Here is a 19,575-nt window from a genome sequence, read left to right on the forward strand (position 1 = left end):
TGAAGGTTTACAGAACAATCTAGCTTCTCATTAAACGGTTAGTACACATATTGTTTTATGACATTGGTTAACCCCACGACATGTCAATACCCTCCCTTCTCAACTTTGAGTTCCCTATTACCAACTATCCTGTCACCTCCTGCCTTCTAGTCCTTGTCCCTGAAGTGGTGTGCCCTTTTAGTCTCATTTTGTTTTATGGGCTTGTCTAATCTTTGGCTGAAGTGTGAACCTTAAGAGTGACTCCATTACTGAACTAAAATGGTGTCTAGGGGGCATACTCCGGGGGTTTCTCCAGTCTCTGTCATACCAGTAAGTCTGGTCTTTTTTTTGTCACTTAGAGCTTTGTTTCTACGTTTTTCTCCAGCTCCGTCCAGGATCGTTTATTGTGATCCCTGTAAGAGCAGTCAGTGGTGGTAGCCTGGCACCATCTTGTTGTACTGGACTCAGTCTGGTGGATGCCATGGTAGTTGTGATCCATTAGTCTTTCGGACTAATCTTTCACTTGTATCTGTATTTTTCTTTATTCTCCCTTGCTCCCAAAGGGGTGAGACCAGTGGAGTATATTAGATGGCTGCTCACAAGCTTTTAAGATCCCATACGCTACTCACCAAAGTAAAATGTAGAACATTTTCTTTATAAACTATGTTATGCCAAATTGAGCTAGATATTCCCCAAGACCATGGTCCCCACAGCCCTCAGCCCAGCAATTCAGTCCCTCAGGGAGTTTGAATGTGTCTATGGAGCTTCCATGACCTTGCCTTGTGCAAGTTGTGCTGGCTTCCCCGGCATTGTGTACTGTCTTCTCCTTCACCACAGTTATGATTTATCTATTGTCTATTTAGTGTTTTCCCATCCCCAACCCTCCCCTCCCTCGTAACCATCAAAGATTGTTTCTTTTTGTGTGTAAACCTTGCCATGAGTTTTTACAGTAAAGGTCTCATACAATATTTGTCCTTTTGTGATTGACTTATTTCACTCAGCATGATGCCCTCCAGATTCATCCATGTTATGTATGAGATGCTTCACAGATTCATCATTGTTCTTTATCATTGCATGATACTCCATTGTGTGTATATACCACAGTTTGTTTATCCATTCATCTGTTGATGGGCATCTAGGTTGTTTCCATCTTTTTGCTATTGTGAATAATGCTGCAATGAACATGTGTGTACATATGTCTATTTGTATGATGGCTCTTATTTCTCTAGGGTATATTCTTAGGAGTGGGATTGCTGGATCCTATGTTATTTCTATTTCTAGCCTTCTAAGGAAGCGCCTTATCATTTTCCAAAATGGTTGTATCATTTTTGCATTCCCACCAGCACTGCATAAGAGTTCTGATCTCCCCGCAGCCTCTCCAACATTTGTTATTTCCTGTTTTTTTTTTGATTCATGCCAGTAATGTAGGGGTGAGATGGTATCTCATTGTGGTTTTGATTTGCATTTCTCTAACTAGTTATCACAAGCATTTCGTCATGTGTCTGTTAGCCACTTGAATGTCTTCTTTGGTGAAGTGTCTGTTCATTTCCTTTGCCCATTTTTAAATTGGATTATTTGTCTTTTTGTTGTAGAGGTACTGGATTTTCCAGTAGATTTTAGAGATTAGACCTTTGTCTGATTTGAAATAGCCAAAAAAATTTTTCCAGTGTGTAGGTTCTCTTTTCACTCTTTTGGTGAATTCTTTTGATGAGCATAAGTATTTAATTTTTAGAAGATCCTAGTTACCTAGTTTATCTTCCGGAGTTTGTGTGTTGTTGGTTATGGTTTGTATTTTGTTAATGTCGTGTATTAGGGTCTCTAGTGTTGATTCTATTTCTTCTTCTGTGAACTTTGTAGTTTTTGGTTTTATATTTAGGTCTTTGATCCATTTTGAATTAGTTTTTGTGTATGGTGTGAGGTATGGGTCCCGTTTCATTTTTTTGCAGATGGAAATCCAGTTTTGCCAGTACCATTTATTAAAAAGACTGTCTTTTCCCCATTTGATGGACTTTGAGCCCTTGTCGAAGATCAGGTGACCGTAGGTGGATGGATTTACATCTGGGTTCTCAATTCTGTTCCATTGGTTAATGTATCTGTTGTTGTACCAGTACTAGGCTGTTGTGACTACCATAGCTGTATAGTAGGTTCTGAGATCAGGTAGGTGAGTCCTCTTACTTTATTCTTCTTCTTCAGTAGTGCTTTACTTATTCAGGGCTTCTTCCCCTTCCGTATGATGATTAGTTTTTCCATCTCTTTAAAGAATGTTGATATTTGGATCAGGATTGCATTGTATTTGTAAATTGCTTTGGGTAGAATTGTCATTTTCACAGTGTTGAGTCTACCTATCCATGAGTGTGGTATGTTTTTCCATTTATGTAGATCCCTTTGGGTTTCTTGTAGTAGTGTTTTGTAGTTTTCTTTTTCTTTGTATACAGGCCTTTTACATCCCTGGTTAGATTTATTCCTAAGTATTTTATTTTTTTAGGGGCTATTATAAATGGTATTATTTTCCTGATTTCCTTTTCATCATTCTTTTTATTGGTGTATAGGAATCCAACTAATTTTTGTATGTTTATCTGGTATTCTTCTACTCTGCTGAATCTTTCTATTAGTTCCAGTAGTTTTCTCATGGAGTCTTTTCAGTTTTCTATGTATAGTATCATATTATCCGCAAACAGGGACGGTTTTACTTCTTCCGTACCAATTTGGATGCCCTTTATTTCTTTTTCTTGCCTTATTGCTCTAGCTAGGACTTCCAGCAATGCTAAATAGGAGTAGTGATAAAGGGCATCCTTGTCTTATTTTTGTTCTCAAGGAGTGTGTTTTCAGCCTCTCTCCATTAAGAATGATGTTGGCTGTTGGTTTTGCATAGATGCCCTTTATTATATTGAGAAATTTAGAGAGTCTTCCTCTTTTTTGCTAACACTGTACTTTACTAAGCATGATGTCCTTCTCCAGGGACTGGTCCTTCCTAATTACATATCCAAAGTAGGTGAGATGAGGTATCATCATCATCGCTTTTAAGGAGCCTTCTGGCTGTACTTGCTCCAACACAGATTTGTTCATTTTTCTGCCAGTCCATAGTATATTCAATATTCTTCACCAACACCATAATTCAAAGTCATCAGTTCTTCTTTGGTCTTCCTTACTCATTGTCCAGCTTTCACGTGCATATGAGGCAATTAAAAATACTATGGCTTGGGTCAGGCGCACCTTAGTCCTCAAAGTGACTTTGTTAGTTTTTAACACCTTAAAGAGGTCTTTTGCAGCAGATTTGCCAATTTGCCCAAAATGCAGTACTTCATTTTATTTCTGGCCTGCTGCTTCCCTGGGCGTTGATTGTTGATCCAAGTAAAATGACATCCTTGACAGCTTCAATCTTTTCTCCATTTATCATGATGTTGCTTATCGGTCCAGTTGTGGGGATTTTTGCTTTCTTTATGTTGAAGTGTAATCCATACTGAAGGCTCTAGTCTTTGCTCTTCATCAGTAAGTGCTTCAAGAAATGTTTTACTTTATTTTAAAATATGAAGAAAAACTTTCAGGTTCAAGTAAATGTTTAACTGTGTAATACTAATACATCTTTCTACCCATGCAGCTGTAGAATATAATTATATATGTATATATACATGCATATATACATGTATACTACCTGCTGCCAGTTGCCAAGTAAACTCCAACTTATAGCGACCCCATGTGTGTCATAGTAGAACTGTACTCCATAAGGTTTTCAATGGCTGATTTTTCAGAAGTGAATATGTATTTTTCAGAAGTAGATATATGTATTTAAGAGCTTGGCTGCTAACCAAAAGATCAGCAGTTTAAATCCACCAGCCCCTCCTTGAAAACCCTGTGTGGCAGTTCTCCTCTATCCTATATGATCACTAGGAATTGGAATCAACTCGACAGCAATAGGTGGTGTGATGGTTAGTTACATGTATATTAATATGTATATGGACTTCCATATCCATATATACATTTGCATGTATGCATATACATATATACACATGTACAAACGTATATACAGGTAATCCCCGACTTATGACGGGATTCCATTCTGGCACTTCATTGTAAATTGGTTCTGACATAAGTCGAGTATCTTTTTTTTTTTTTAATTGTCATTATTATTGACATAGCTTGCTGTACAGCAGGGTATTGAATACTAAATCATAACATTGAACATCTGCAAGTGAACATCTGAGAATGATAATATCAGCAAATTATGCACTACAACATTCTATGCAGTGCATATTACTAATGATAAGGTGTACAAAAAAACAGATGCTCATAAGTGTGGTTAGTCCTGACTCGAATACCTGTTTACATATTATATATTCACGTATATGCATATTAATATGCATATACATTCATATGCATTCACATACACATATAAAATAGAGAAAGGGGCCCACAAAGGCAAGAGTGTCTAGGGTCCACTGAAGTCTTAATGAACACAGACACAGGGCTTGGAGGCCGTTCACCCAGAGGCTCCAATCCCACACAAATTACATGTGAGCAAGGCTCCAGGAAACAATCTGGTTTTGCTTCTGGTACAGGCACCACCTACACTGCTGATGCTGGGTCAGTGGTAGGTAGAATTTCTGCTTCCCCCTGCCTCTGAGAGCTCTCAGAATAGATTACTAGAATGGATTCAGTGCAGCATGTGCTTCTGAGATGAAGCCTTGTACTATGTACTATGGTATCTTATCAGAAAAGCCTCGATCACACGCCTCACCCTAGTTGCAAGGAATCTTGAGAAATAAATTTCTGATTTCTATCCTGTTAATGTGTAAACTTGTAAGGTGGAACATTTTCCAAACATAGGAAAGAGTTCCAAAGGTTCTGGAGAGCCAAAGTCACTTCACAGAAGAAATTAACTGCTAACTAGATTTTCTGGTAAGCATAGGTTTTGCTTTCTTCAGTAGTTATAATAATAAAATAAATGTTATCGTTGCAATTATTAAGCACTTTTTATATGATAGGCACTGTGTTAAGACTCTATGTGAATTATACAATTATTAATTTAAAATAATAAGAGCACTTTGAGATAGGCAATATCATTCTTATTTTCCCATTTTATAAATGACGAAACAGGCTTAGAGAGGCTAAGTAACTTGCTCAAGGTGATATAGTTAAAGAATGATGAAGATGGTATTTGACTCTGAGTCTTGCCTGTGACACTATATAATAGTCATATATGTGATTAAAACCAATTGCCTTTGAGGCAATCCTGACTCATGGTAACCCTGATTCATGATGATCCTATGTGTTCTATACTAACTGTTTTCAATGGCTGATTTTTCAGAAGTTGTTGCTGTAAAAAAATTAGCATAGCACACTTGGAAAATACATCATGAGGAGGGCGTGGTTGGCAAACAAACATAAAAGGCGTACGTTATTTGTGTAAAAATATGGTACTTCCCTAGAATAAGTATAGAGAATTAGAATAGGTCAAAGAGTATAAAACATTTTTAAGCCAATATCACACTTTTATTTACTTTAATGATGAAGATAACAAGTTTATTAATTCAGCTAGTCAATATTATGTTTTAATGGGTGGTAAAATAGGATATCCTTGTGCCAACTGTAAACCGGTAACCCATTGCTGTCGAGTCAATTCAGACTCACAGCGACCCTATGGGATAGAGTAGAACTGCCCCATAGGGTTGCCAAGGAACAGATGGTGGATTCGAACTGCTGACCTTAAGGTTAGCAGCCAAGCTTTTAACCACTGCACTACCAGGGCTCCCACTATATATGGTGAGAATGATTCCTAGATATTCAGGTACAGGGTAGGAACGCTTTTAGAGCTCTTAGTACATTTTGTTAAATTCTTTTCCACAAGAAGTCCAAATTATATACTCTTGGGGATGTCTGAAAGTGGCATTCAAAGCAATATCAAAATGCAATGAAATACAAAAATTTGTTCCTCCTTGCCAAAATTATTAATCATTGTTTCAGTGAGTATTTCCTTAATAACTAATGAGGTTGAACATTTTTCCATATATTCATTAATAAGTTGTTACTTCATTGTGAATTATCCTTTGAATATTTCTCATTTGGGTATTTAGTATTTGTATAAAATAGATTTTGGTGCATTTCATTTGTTGCAAGTTATTTTATATCTGCCTTTGCCTGCCTCCCCCTTTTTGTTAAACATATGGAATTTTTACATTTTACATAATCCAATCCACCAGGTTTTTTCAGTGTGATTCCTTCTATCACTTATAAGCTTCAGAAGTAGACTTTATTTCTCCAAAAAAGGTTATAAATACTCAATTCCATGTTTCTTTATTTTTGTGTTGGGTTTTATTTGTGTTTACTTCCATAGTACATCTAGAATTTATATCTGTGTCTAGTTGGATATATTTGATTTTGTTCCAGAAAACTAGACAATTATTTATTAATTCATTTCCTTCTCATTAATTTTTGGTGGTTATTTGATCATACACTGAATTTAAGTTTCCTTTGCATATGCATCTATAAAATCCTATGCCCATTTTTATCCATTTCTATTGTAATGAATATGGCTATTAATCTTTTTTTTTTCTCCCACCAAATTTTATGAGGACAAAAATTGTATTGTCTCTTCAGTAACTAGTATAGCGCTTGGCATATGACAGGTGTTAAAAATTTGTTGAATGAATAAAAGAGTAAAATGTGTTGTTTCTAGGATACTCATATTTCCCACTAATCTGTACATCAATTCCTGAGCCAGTTCTGCACTCTTAAATGTTGTGTTACAGTAGTATGTTTTGTCACTACATAGAACAAGTCCTCTTGTTAACGTTCATATTAAAATTTTTCTTTATGATCCTCAACTTTTTCTGCAAATAAACTTTAGAAAAAATTAACAGACTTGAAAATTACACCCCTTGGAATTTGTATTGGAATTATGCTAAAAAATATAAATTATTTTGGGAAGAATTGATATTTATAGTATAGATATTTTTGCTACAGTTCCTTATTTCTCTTTATATCTTTCATATTTTTCCTTACTGAGTTATTCATAAATAATTTATTGATTTTGATGTTTCTGTTCTAATAGCTCAAGTTGTAGTTGCTATTGGGAGTTGCATCCATTTTTTTAAAAAGTTACTATTTATTGCTATTATATAGAAAAGTTATTGATTGTTACATATTTACATTCTATTCTGGGACTTTTATTGGATTATTTTATTGGTTCTAATAGACGTTTTTTGATAGCTTTTCAGCTTTGACCTAAAGGCCGTGTTGAGTCTCATTGCCAATCAAATTCTACACTGTCTTCACAATAAAGGATGGGACTTGAGGAACTAAAGTAACATTTTAAAAACCTGTGAGATGGGATTGGGTGGTTTCTATGTATTTTAGAGACAGCTTATTAGAAGAGATTCTAGTAACTATAAGTAGATTATCGGTAAAATAGGCATTTAAATGCTGAATTTTTTATGGGAAAATGTGTGAGTTTTTCAGGACCCCATGAGTACCTCCATATTGCAAAATTCCCTGACATATACACTGCATGCTGTCTCTCTGATCTGTTTAAATTCCACCCCACTCAGCTTCTGTCTCTGGCATAATATCCCTAAACCTCTCCCTGCTGGGGGCCCTTAACTTGGTATCACCTGAACTGTCTAGGGTCACCAACAAGGCATCTCAAGCCCAGCTTTCTTCCAAAGGTCTACATGGAAAAGAAAGAGTCAGCTCTGACTTTAGCTATATGTCCATCACACTAGGACCCTGGAGTAGAAGATGAGACAAGATATGAGTGATGAAAGCCCCATTCAGGGCCACAAAGAAAATGGGCATAGGAACCAAAGAAGGAAGCAGTCTCTAGAGTATAAGGTGGAAGCCTAATAGAGGTCACTCCAACTTTTTTTTCCTTTAAATATTCTACATTTTAATCTAGATCAATAATGTTCAATTCTGTTTAACATCCAGAGGTTGTTTAAAATAGAATTGTGTTTTCTACTTAAAGAAAACATTTATGTCCTGATCAAGAAAAATATCCTATTAAATCATTTATTGTGAAAGTAATGACAACTGTTAAAATAAATCTTTTTGTTTGTATTAACTCTGTGGGGTGTTTATTTAAGGTGACCATACACTTTAGGGGCTTTGGGTAAGTATTGGTTCTTGCTACATCATGTGAACTAACTCATGGTGAATAACACCATAATATGGAAAAACAAGTCTGAAAGGCTCAGGCTCACATAACACATTTGATAATTCTGCATCATAAACAGTTGCTTTTGGGGCTTGCACAGTTATCCAGGTTACATTTGATATGCTTCATCATCACTGTGTGAGGTGGTGCCTCTCCTCTCTATGCCTTACTTATATTTTTAAAAATATTTCAAGTGCCTGTTTGGATATTATGGACCATGTAAGATTACGTTGACTTGTGTAAATCCACACTGAGTTTGCGAGGTAGACTCATTACCTTTGCAGATATAATGACATCTAAAATATTGAGAGGAAATGTGCAATCTATTCTGGTGATAAGGATAGGACACTTCTATCCACTGTGTATGCAATAGAGCATGATGCATAGCTTTCGGTGAATTTGAAAAACATAAAATTAATTACAGTTTTGTTCAAGTGTTAGAATAAAGCTTCTATCTCAGCCACCTAATGACAATGACAAATGAGAAAAAAAGTGGGTATTTTTGCAAAGCCTACCTGAATAAAAGCTTGACATAGCAAACTTATGGTTTTTCTATTTTTCTGTTTGGTGTTTAGAAATCAATAGAAGCTTTGTGTTTTCTTAATAGCAACTGAATGACTAGATTCTTACCATGATTTTTTTCCTAACACTTACCTTAAAACAACTCTATATATTCTGAAACATGAGAAATTTTAAGAAAAATTTTGTGTCTCCCAAATTAAGTAAGGTCTGATGTGATTTAAAGCTTATACTTCGTAGTTTAATTTTCCTGTGTTAGAAAAAATACACGAGAATGAACGGAGATATATGAGAATATGAGTGAGAAATCTTATGTCATAGCTGTATTAATAAGGTCACTGGGATAAAGTTTGTTTTGAACAAAGTACGGTGGTTAAAGGACAACTTTAAGTCCAATGAAGAAGAGTTTTTACTCTCTTTTTAACAAATAAAAAGATATTCTTGTATTTGATATTACATTTATTATATAAAATTTATCATCCCTGATAATGAACTTGAAAGAAGAACCAGGTGGCATTTTTATTGATACACTTATCAAATAACTTATAGTAACATTTTTTTTTTTTTTTTTTTGATAAGCAACATAACGTAGTAGTAAAATGCCTAAGGATTCAAATACTGACACTTAAACTAGCTATGGGACTCTGGTTGAGTTACCTCACCTTTCTTTGCCAGTTTCTCTATAAAATGTGCATAACAATAGTACCTACCTCATATAGCAGTTATGTCAGAGGTCTCAAAGACCACCCCCAGGGTCAATGATTTGCTAGGGCTCAGAACATCTGTTATAACCATGGTTACTACAGTGAAAAGATACAGATTAAAATCAGCCAAGGGAAGAGGCTCACAGGGTGAAGTCAGGAGAAACCAGGTGCAAGTTTACAGGTGTCTCCTCCCAATGGAGTCACATGGGGACTCTCTTAACTTTCCCAGCAACAATTTGTGACAACACATGTGAAGTGTTGCCAACCAGGGATGCTCACCTGAACCTTGTCCAGGGTTTTAACTGGGGTCAGTCACGTAGGTATGCAGTGCCCTCATGACAGACCTCAACTACTCAGACTCCAGCCTTCTCCTCCACCCCTGACCCTTCCCAGCAAAAATAGGTGTTACCGTAAATCACATTGTTTGTATAAATTTATCTGGTCAGACCGGTACAGCATGGCTCAAGGCCTCAGGCATACAAAAACAGATGTTCATCATAAGCACAGTGTTGCCAAAGCCTCAGGTATACAAAAACACGTTTATCAGGCAGAATATTCCATGGGCTCAGACAAGCAAGGGATTAGTCCTGGAGACAGGCTTTCTCTTTGGAATTTTCAGGGTTTGAACAATCCAGGCCTACTGAGTTAACCCTTTCTTGCCCAGTGATTATGAGGAATAAGTGAGCTAATCCATGTAACTTAGAATAGTTCCTGACATGTGTAAGCAATAAATAAGAGTCAGTATAATTCCTTCTAATAGAACTTAGTGGGCTGAATGAAGCAGAGTGCTGTATTTTGACACAAATAATGTGTGCCTTCTATGAATGTTTGCCAGCCGCAACCTCCCCCTGTGAGACATTTCTGTGAGCGACTGTGCCAATTTTTCTTCCATGTTGCTGTAAAAAAATTATCATAGCACACTTTTGAAAATATCTCACAGCGGGGAGGGTGCGTTTGGCAAACAAATGTAGAATGTGTGTGTTATTTGTGTACAAATACGGTAATGAGGAATAGCGACAAGAAACAAGTATTCTTCATGGATCCTGTGATAATAAGTTCCCAAGTTTGCAGTGATGGGCATTACAACCATATTAAATGTTTTTACTAGGGGAACTTTTGAAAGGGAAGTTCCCAGTGAGACCCCAAATCCTAACATTTTGTCCTTTTGTCCTTTACAGAGCTTTGAAACCAGCAAAGCAATAATCAAAGAGCAGAGCTGTTTTGAGGAATACAACGATAAAGCAGGTACAAGAATGATTCTTACTAATTAACACATAATGTTCATTTTGATCAATGCTTAATTCAAGCTTATAACCTCCATTATTAAAAAATATTTTACAAAAATGCTAGTTTAATGTCTCTGGATATGTGTGACTACATAGTATAGATGGCCAATCATATCCTAAACAGGAATTAACTTCTAGATATATATTAAATTAATCATGAGAATTTTATTCACTTAGACCAAGTCTGACAGAAATGTGAAGGGATTAATTAATAATTATTATTTATTATTAACAGATAACTTCTTTAAAGGGCCAATTACATGTCAGGCACTCATCTATGAGGTGTTTGTGATTTTACAGAATTAAACAAACATTCATGGTCCATTCTGTTCCTCAAGGGGCTTACAGTGAAGGAGACATAAAATAAATAAGAAATATGAATATATAAGTAGAATCTTTGATAAATGCTATAAAGAGAAAAAGCAGAGTCCTGGGACAGAAAATATTAGGGGATAAGGAGAAATCTACTGTACATGGATTGGATAAACAGTAGGTATTTCTATGGGAGAGGACATTTAAACTAAGACCAGAAGTGTGAGGTAAAGAGTACCAGGCAGATTGAACAGCACAATTACAGAAAAGAACTGAAAAAAAGGACAGTATGACTGGAGCAAAGTCACAGAGGTGGAGACATAAGATGAAGCTAGAAATATGAGAACTGGCCTGGTTACATAGGGCGTTGATATCCATGGTAAGGTGCCTTCAAACCACCTTCACATTGCTACTTTCTGCCCTTGACATTTCTGTGTGATATCACTTCATCTTTTCTTCTAGTCCTCTGAATATAGATGCTCTCAAATCTATCGTCATACCCCTAACCCTTGCATCTCCTGCTGAATTACAGTGTAAATGACATTAACTGTTCAAAGATGTTCTCAGTGTGTTCATTCTTCTGAACACTAATTCAAAATATGTTCTACATAAAATTAAGGTAGAAAAATTCTGAGTACTGTAACACTCTCAGGAGCTTCGTGAGCACATTAGCATATCATAAACTGTGAGAAGTTCTACAGAACTGTGTGTGCAGATTTGTGTGTGTGTATTTGTTTAACTTGATCTTTCTCAAAACTATTTTCTCAGATTATATTGGGAAATATTTTAAAGGCTTCTATCTTAGAAATATTCGTTTTAAGACATTCCTCTTACTCCTGAGGCTGGGCTGCTTTTATGTAACTTGACCTATTTTATTGTTATGTACATTAAATGAAGTAAGAGAATTTTCTAGAATCTAGATTATTTAAGCCAAAAAAGAAATTATCTATTTCAACGGTTTAGCTTTTTCAGACAGAAGATTTTTCTTGACCTGAATTGTATGGTTAATTCCTTCAAACCCTGATTATACTTTCCATGTGAAAATACAGCCTTAGGTACCAATAAATACACGGGTACTAGTGTGCTAAATAATTTTCAATATAGTCATTAGTAATATTTGTTCTCTTAAATCAAGCAGACAAAAGAAACTCACAAAAAATACTATTTGCACCTGAGATGTTCAGAATCATATTCCTTTTCATTGAAAATACTTGTTTTCCTTCATTTTGTAATCTATAAAATTCTCATAATCCAGACTCCTACAAAAATTATTAAAGTAAAGCAAATGACTTGGGTTAGCACATGCTCTAGCACCTGCTCTAGAACCTAAAGAATGATTAGATCTTATATGAAATGTGGAGATTTTGCATTTGCAGTGATGAAAGTCTCAACAACCTAGAGTATTAGCTATCCTGTACTTATTCCAGATGAGAGGTTCTCAGCATCTGTGTTGGAAAAGGCATTGACTTTTTATACCAAATTCAGTATCTTTCAGTGAAGTTAACCGAAACCAAAAACCAAACTCATTGCCTTGAAGTCAGTTTTGACTCATGGAAACCCCACGTGTTACAGAGTAGAACTGCTCTATAGACTTTTCTTGGCTGTAATCTTTACATAAGCATATCGCCAGGCCTCTTCCTCTGTACCTCTACGTGGGTTTGAACCTCTAATCATTAGATGAGCTAGTCAAGTGCAAACCATTTGCGCCACTCAGGGACTTTCAATGGAGTTAACAATTAAAAAAAAAAAAAGAAGAAGAAGAAGAAAAAATTCCCAAAGTTTTCATAATTTAGAAATAAAAACTATGTTTAATCCTCAAAAAGAAAAGGGATGTCATGGATTTAATTGTGTCCCCCCAAAATATCTGTCAACTTGGCTAGGTCATGATTCCCAGTGTTTTATGATGGTCTACCATTTTGTAATCTGATGTGATTTCCCTATGTGTCGTATTTTCTATCATTATAATGTAATAAAATGGATTAGTGACAGTTATATTAATGAGATCTACAAGATTAGATAGTGTCTTAAGCCAATCTCTTTGGAGATATGAAAGAGAGAAGTGAGCAGAGAGACATGGGAACCTCATACCACCAAGAAAGCAGCACTGGGAGCAGAGTATGACCTTTGGACCTGGGGTTCCTGTGCAGAGAAGCTCCTAATCCAGGGGAAGATTGACAAATACGGAGAAGCTCCTAATCCGGGGGAAGATTGACAACAAGGACCTTCCTCCAGAGCTGAGAGAGAAAGCCTTACTGTGGAGCTGATGCCCTGAATTTGGACTTGTAGCCTACTAGACTGTGAGAGAATAAATTTCTCTCTGGTAAAGCCATACACTTGTGGTATTTCTGTTATAGCAACACTAGATGACTAAGACAAGGGATGTCTGCCCATTAATTGCTAGTCTTGCCATTTGTTTTCTAGTAGAGATGAGTCTCAAAATTGGAATCTAATTAGAAATCTTAATTGAAAATGCTATTAAAAAGAAAGAAAGAAAAGAAAAAACATCAACATGGAAGCATAAAAGTAGGAAGAAAAACAGAAATGGTAGTATTCTGGCCAGACTGAGTAATCACCTATCTGTGAGTTAACCTCTAGGAAACACGTTATCTGGCAGCAAATTGAACTTTACTGTCTCCTCTTTTGAGAAATATTTCTTAACTAGATGAGGAGTATTTTTATCTCTAAAATTTGTAATTTTCAGTGATTACATTTTGCTCAGTGTGGAAAAAAAGTTTTGAAAGTTTAGGTTAATTTCCCAGCTCCTTAATTTGTTTCCTGTGTGATGCCGAACAAATTTTCTAGTTAATCTTATTTTATCCGTTTCTAAAATGAGATTTTCAAATCCCATATCACAATGTGGTGTCTATCTTGTTTCTCACCTGACTTACATGGTGACTGGTATGTAGTAGCAGATCTACACGTATTAGTTCTAGGAAGGAAGGAAAGAATGGAAGAAAAAAAGGAGGGATAAAGGAAGTAAAAAAGATAAAAGGGTAAATTAGAGAATACATAGAATAATATCTAGCACAGAATTTTGCAAATACTAAACATTCAGAAAGAGCCTATTTATTCTTGACATTGATGTCAAAGATAAATTCGTTAATCCTTTTATTTAAACTATGTTTCTTCTTTCTGGTGGATGTTCTGGATTCTGCTATCCAGATTGTAAAATTCATTTAGCAACATAGTGACATACTAATTTGGAATTTCACATAGCACTTTGCAAGCTGCTAGGCATAATAATGCCCAATTAATACTTGATTGATTGTATAAAGCTATGAACTAACAGTCCCAGGAAGAAAAATCCAATTTGTCCTATTTTTGTTTATATACGCTATATCTAACATCTAGAGCAGGAATGGTGATGACTCCTTGTGAATTATTTCATTCAATTAGACTGCATCTACCTCCTTGTTGCTTCTTCATGCACACTCTCCCCATCAGATGGGCCAGTTTTCTATTACTTATGCATATCCCATACTTTTAGCTTTTTGTCTGTGCTTGCATTGTTCCCTCCATTTGCATATTCTTGTCTCTATTGCTTTTATCTCATTCTTCCTTTCTTCTTTTCCCTCTCACTCTTTTCCTCCTCTCCCTTCCTTTTATTTACCCCCCCCCCATTTCTTATTGTCATAGCATTAAACAATACTTATACTCTGTTCAAAGTGAAAGCAAAGAGGTGTATTTGGAGAAGAGAACAGCCAGGCTGGGGGAGCAGAATATAATGCTGGATCACAAAGTGTTCCAGCATTCTGAGGGAAAGGAAAACTTTTTATAAAGAAAAGTGGGGAAAGGAACATGTGACTACAATCATGGGAGCTTGACATAACATATAGTTACAAGAAACTAGCAAGTTAAAATTTTGCAAGGTTAGCTAACATAGACTCTCTGGAGCCAACCTAGTAAGCAATTTTCTAAAATATCTACATATGCATTCTTCCTGGTGCATGCTGCACATTCTTCCAAGACCATTTGGATAAATATCTCTTGAAAAACATTTCTTCATAAACCACATCCTTGCCCCTTCCATTGTTTGCAGAGGATAACTTAAAGTTTTACAAGAGGTTATATGTCACCATACTCTAAATTGCTGGTTCTATTTTTAGGAAGGCAGAAAAGAGGACTTAAGACTAGCTTAAGTGTAATTCAGGTTTGGAATAGTCATTTTAATCATGCCAAGCACCTCAGTTTTAGAGTGCCCTTACACATTCCCCCCTTTTGATAATGAATCTTTGCAGCGATTCCTTGATCACCATTATAAGAGTGCTTTATTCTGCCTAGACTTCTAGCTGGAACTTTGGTTGGATCTCATCAAGCTTTTAAGATCCCAGATACTACCTATTATTTTATTCCACCTAGAGGAATGATTATTGGTGGCATCTAGGCATCATCCAGTTAAATAGACTCTTCACTATGCCATAGCTTAGACACTCCAATTCTGTGATCTTCTAGTTGGGTACATTTGGAGCAAGATCACATTGGGAGGAACAACTTCATATTTTCAAAATGACTAACCCAAGGTGTGAAGCCAGTTTTCTTTAAGGCATAGTTTCTGAAAAGTATGTAACTCTTTGCATAGCAGAGGGAGATGCAGTTTGATTACAGGTATTAGACAGACATTTCATGGCACATTTAACCTAGAGCCTTGGTGGTGCAGTAGTTAAGAGCTCAGCTGCTATCCAAAAGGTCAGCAGTTCAAATCCACCAGCAATTCCTTGGAAACCCTATGGGGCAGATCTTCTCTGTCCTATAGGGTCACTATGAATCAGAATCAGCTCAATGACAATGGGTTTAGCTTGGATTTTTGGTTTTAACAAATCCTAAAATAATTATTATAATCATTAAAAGAAGTAACCCAATTTGGAGAACAGATCGCAACCAGGATCAAATACCATGGGGTAGCCAACTGAATATGTCAAAAAAGGAAGGGACAGTCATGTGAGGAATGGTATGTAACCAAGTGACTTTATGAGAGATCTCAGTGACATCTTGTTCTACTATTCCTGAAGTAGTAATCCAAGAACAACATGAAGTATTGGCTATAGCACAAACTTCCTTGTGTGAACAAGAAATCTAAGACTATTCTATTATCAAGGACTATCTTTGCCATTAATTCTAGGAATTTTTGTTGGGCAGCCATTCCATTGGTGACGTTGTCAGCAATCTGAGCCATAGTGGCAGTAAAGTATGAATAGATTTTTCTAATTGTAAGATACCATAAGTGGAAACAAATGCTTGAAGAAATGACCAACCCATCCTAGTCTGTTGGCGGTACAATTGTTCTTAAATATAAGTTATCTTTTATGCATGGAAACAATTTTCAAATCACTAGTCCAATGTACACTTGCATTATAAGAATGAATATTTAAGGGAATTCCATGAGTGCCTAGAGACATTGGCCCAACATGTTCCACCCAACTAAACATAGTAAGGCCCAAGTATAGGGTTCAGTGTAGGACTTCCTAAGTAGGTGGATTCTCCACATAAAAAGATGTATCCATATGGGGCACATAACATGCCCTTTCCTGTTCACTTATTGGGAAAGGGTATAGTTTGGTTGGCTTTCTCAAGCCAGCTTTCAGTCAAAGACTTATTACAAATGAATAACCCTCTGAATTCCAGATGGCCTTTGAGCTGGCTGCAAATTGGAGAAAACTGTTCATCACTGGTGGAATAGGATCGGGAATTACCAATGAAAAGAGTACATTGCTGAGGGCTAGAGACTTTTAGATCCACCCAGAAATTAGTGAGATTAAAACAAATTACTAATGGCTAAGTTAATAGTCCTGGGGGTGCCATAATTTGACATGTATAGCCTATTTAAATGTTTGTAAAAACGTCTTGGGGGAAGTATCTGACCTCCTCCAACCCCACAAGGGGGAAGGAGAACAAAGATCAACAGCCCAAGTCTGATTCCTGTGAGGCAGAGATCAGACAAGCCTGCTCTCTCTGCCATCTTTACCAACTCTGACAACAACTATTCCTCCCACAACACTTTCTACTGGATTTGATAATTCATTGCAATGGCTGCACAGAACTCATAGACCATACTCACAATTATGGAGTTTATTATACGGGAAGGAATGGTTACAATCAGGATACAGTTCTTCCATCAGGACAGCCTCTCCCTAGCTGTGCTTGCAGGCACACCTCTCACTGGTCCTAGACCTCTGCCCAAAAGCACTCAGCTTTCTCTCTCTGTGGGCCAGGAAGCCACTGCACCTTCTCCTGCTGCCAGGTCTTTGCTGCTGGGTCTCTCCTGATGGTCTCTTGGTGGTGGTGGGCTCCTCCCTTTGCTCTGGAATTGGCTCTCTTTTAAGGCAAAACTGACCAATCCCCTTGGTAGACCACAATTACCCTATCATATAGTCACCTGGGTGGAAGTTACAAGACCATGGCTAGAAAGTCCACACACAAAAGTAATTAATCCATTGCAATGGCCTGTCAAAATCAGTAGTGAAATTAGATGTAAATGTATAATCTAGTACTGGGGTGGCAAGAGGATCAGAATGTCACTCTCCAAAAGTCCTATCACAGCCTTTCCTCCCGAAACTTTCAGGAGCCTGATGCAGGAGATTGGATTATTGGCAGTACTGTGGAGAGTAACACACATTCAAAGCAGCATCTTTGGCCACCATCTTTAAGTGGGATGCAGCTTGTTTCCTTCTTGGGTCAAAACACCATGGGCAACAGAGTTGGTTGCTATGTAATGCGTACATGACCCTTGTTTACAACAGCAATTACTGAGCTGTATTGAACCAGCTCAAAGCCCTATAAATAACATTAAAATAACGGCTACAATAAAGTAAGTTCCTTCAGTCACCTTCATGAGAACAAAGTTTACTAAGGAAGAAGACCACATTTATGTATTACTGCAATTAACATAAGGATAGCTGCAGTTATTAAGCAGAGTCCAAAAATTTCAACAACTTGCTGGGGTCTTGTTCCCTTATCTTGGGATCAGCTGTCTACCTCTGAAGTCATCAGCTTCTGGCTACTAGGGCATTAAATGTTACCTTTAAGTTCTGGGGGACCAATAAGTCCAGAAAGGAGGTTTAGCCTTCTTGAGTTGGACAGATGTACCCAAGGTTTGACTCCCTCAAGTTTAGCAGCACAAAGATTGTTGAGGGGACCTAGATATGGTCCTTTCCAGTGGGGTTCTAAAAAGTCTTTTTGTTGATGTGTTTTCCAATATACATATTCACCAAGGGAAATGCTAAGTGTGTCCGGGGTGTTTGTCTCCTGGTCTTTTTTAACCTCTGAAAGATATTTCTTAGAGTATTGCATAAAGGATTGGCAATATTTAAATAAATCAGCCTGCACAATGTTAGGGTCAGTGTAGGCAACATAAGGAAGGGCCATAGGCCTTCCAGTAATTATTTCATGAGGCGTTAGTTTATGGAGTTCAAATGATGTAGACTTCAGATTTAAAAGAGCTGAAGGGAGGATTTTAGTCCAAGGTAAACTTAAAGTTTCACAAAATTTTGCAAGCTAGGCTTTGATTATTTCATTAGTTCTTTCTGTTAAACCAGAAGACAGGATAATAGGGATCATGCAATCTCTGATAAATGGGGAAAACTCAACATAATTCTTGAATAATCTGATCAGTAAAACGAGTTCCTTGGTCACTACAGTAGGGTTTTGGTGCTCCCCAAGTGGGTATAATATTTTCGAGGAGATTCTTTGCCACAAAGGATGCAGTAGCACAGCAGTAAGGGAAAGCCTCCACCCAATGTGAAAGTCTACAAATCATCATTAATACATATTTATAGCCTTTAGAGAGTGACAACTGAATGAAATTCAGTTGCCATTCAAGCATAGGTCCAGAAAGTAAGGGATATTGTCCAGGAAAAATTTGAGAGGTTTTCCTGGGTTGTGACAAGAGCAAGTAGAACAGTGAGAAGTTACATGCTCTGCAGCTTCAAAAAATTTTCCCCACCAATATTTCTTTAAAGTTTCAATTATTTTATCTCTCCCTAAATGTGAGTGTTCATGCAGGTTCTGAATCATGGTAATATGTAAAAACTTTGGTAAGACGATTTTGTTGTCAGGCCCTATCCATGACTTTGTTGTTGGATTTTGATAACAGCCAGCATATTTCAAGGTTTTAATTTTATCTTCTGAGGCTAATTGTTGATGTTTGAAAGGCTGTTCTAAAGCAGCATGAAAGTATAAATCTTTCTCAGACAGCTTTAAGGTATCTGAATTTAAGAGGACTTTAATAATTCCTCTGTGAGTTAGAGGAGCAAGAATAATTTGGCAGGCAGCTCATTTTGCTGCAGTATCAGTGAGGTTATTACCCTGGATTTCCTTAGTCTGAGGAACCCTTTTTGACTGATGTGATTGGATTTTTATAACAGCAGTTTCAGATGGAAGTAACAGATTTTCTAAAAGTTCAGCTACTAAGGTTCCATTTTTTATTTTATTTTATTGTACTTCAGGTGAAGGTTTACAGAGCAAATAGTTTCTCATGAAACAGCAGTACGCATATTGTTTTATGACATTGGTTAACAACGCCACAACATGTCAACTCCCTTCTTGACATTTTTTTTTTTTTTTTGGTGAAAATATACATAGCCAAAGATACACCATTTCAAAAATTTCTACATGCACAGTTCAGTAACAT

The 19,575-nt window shown here is 36.7% G+C and overlaps 1 protein-coding gene across 8 annotated transcripts in view; it reads left to right on the forward strand.

Moving 5' to 3' along the window:
- Positions 1 to 19,575, forward strand: part of INPP4B (inositol polyphosphate-4-phosphatase type II B) — a 961,283-nt gene that overhangs the window by 417,779 nt on the left and 523,929 nt on the right. For all 8 annotated transcript variants that reach the window (XM_023739719.1, XM_023739717.1, XM_023739718.1 and 5 more), the window contains one exon: positions 10,530 to 10,596. The gene's annotated coding sequence lies outside the window, so the exon portion shown is untranslated. Of the gene's footprint in view, positions 1 to 10,529; positions 10,597 to 19,575 lie in introns of those variants that run through there.

Source organism: Trichechus manatus, unplaced genomic scaffold (assembly GCF_000243295.1).
Source record: "Trichechus manatus latirostris isolate Lorelei unplaced genomic scaffold, TriManLat1.0 scaffold00139, whole genome shotgun sequence".
In the NCBI taxonomy this organism is placed as follows: Eukaryota; Metazoa; Chordata; class Mammalia; order Sirenia; family Trichechidae; genus Trichechus; species Trichechus manatus.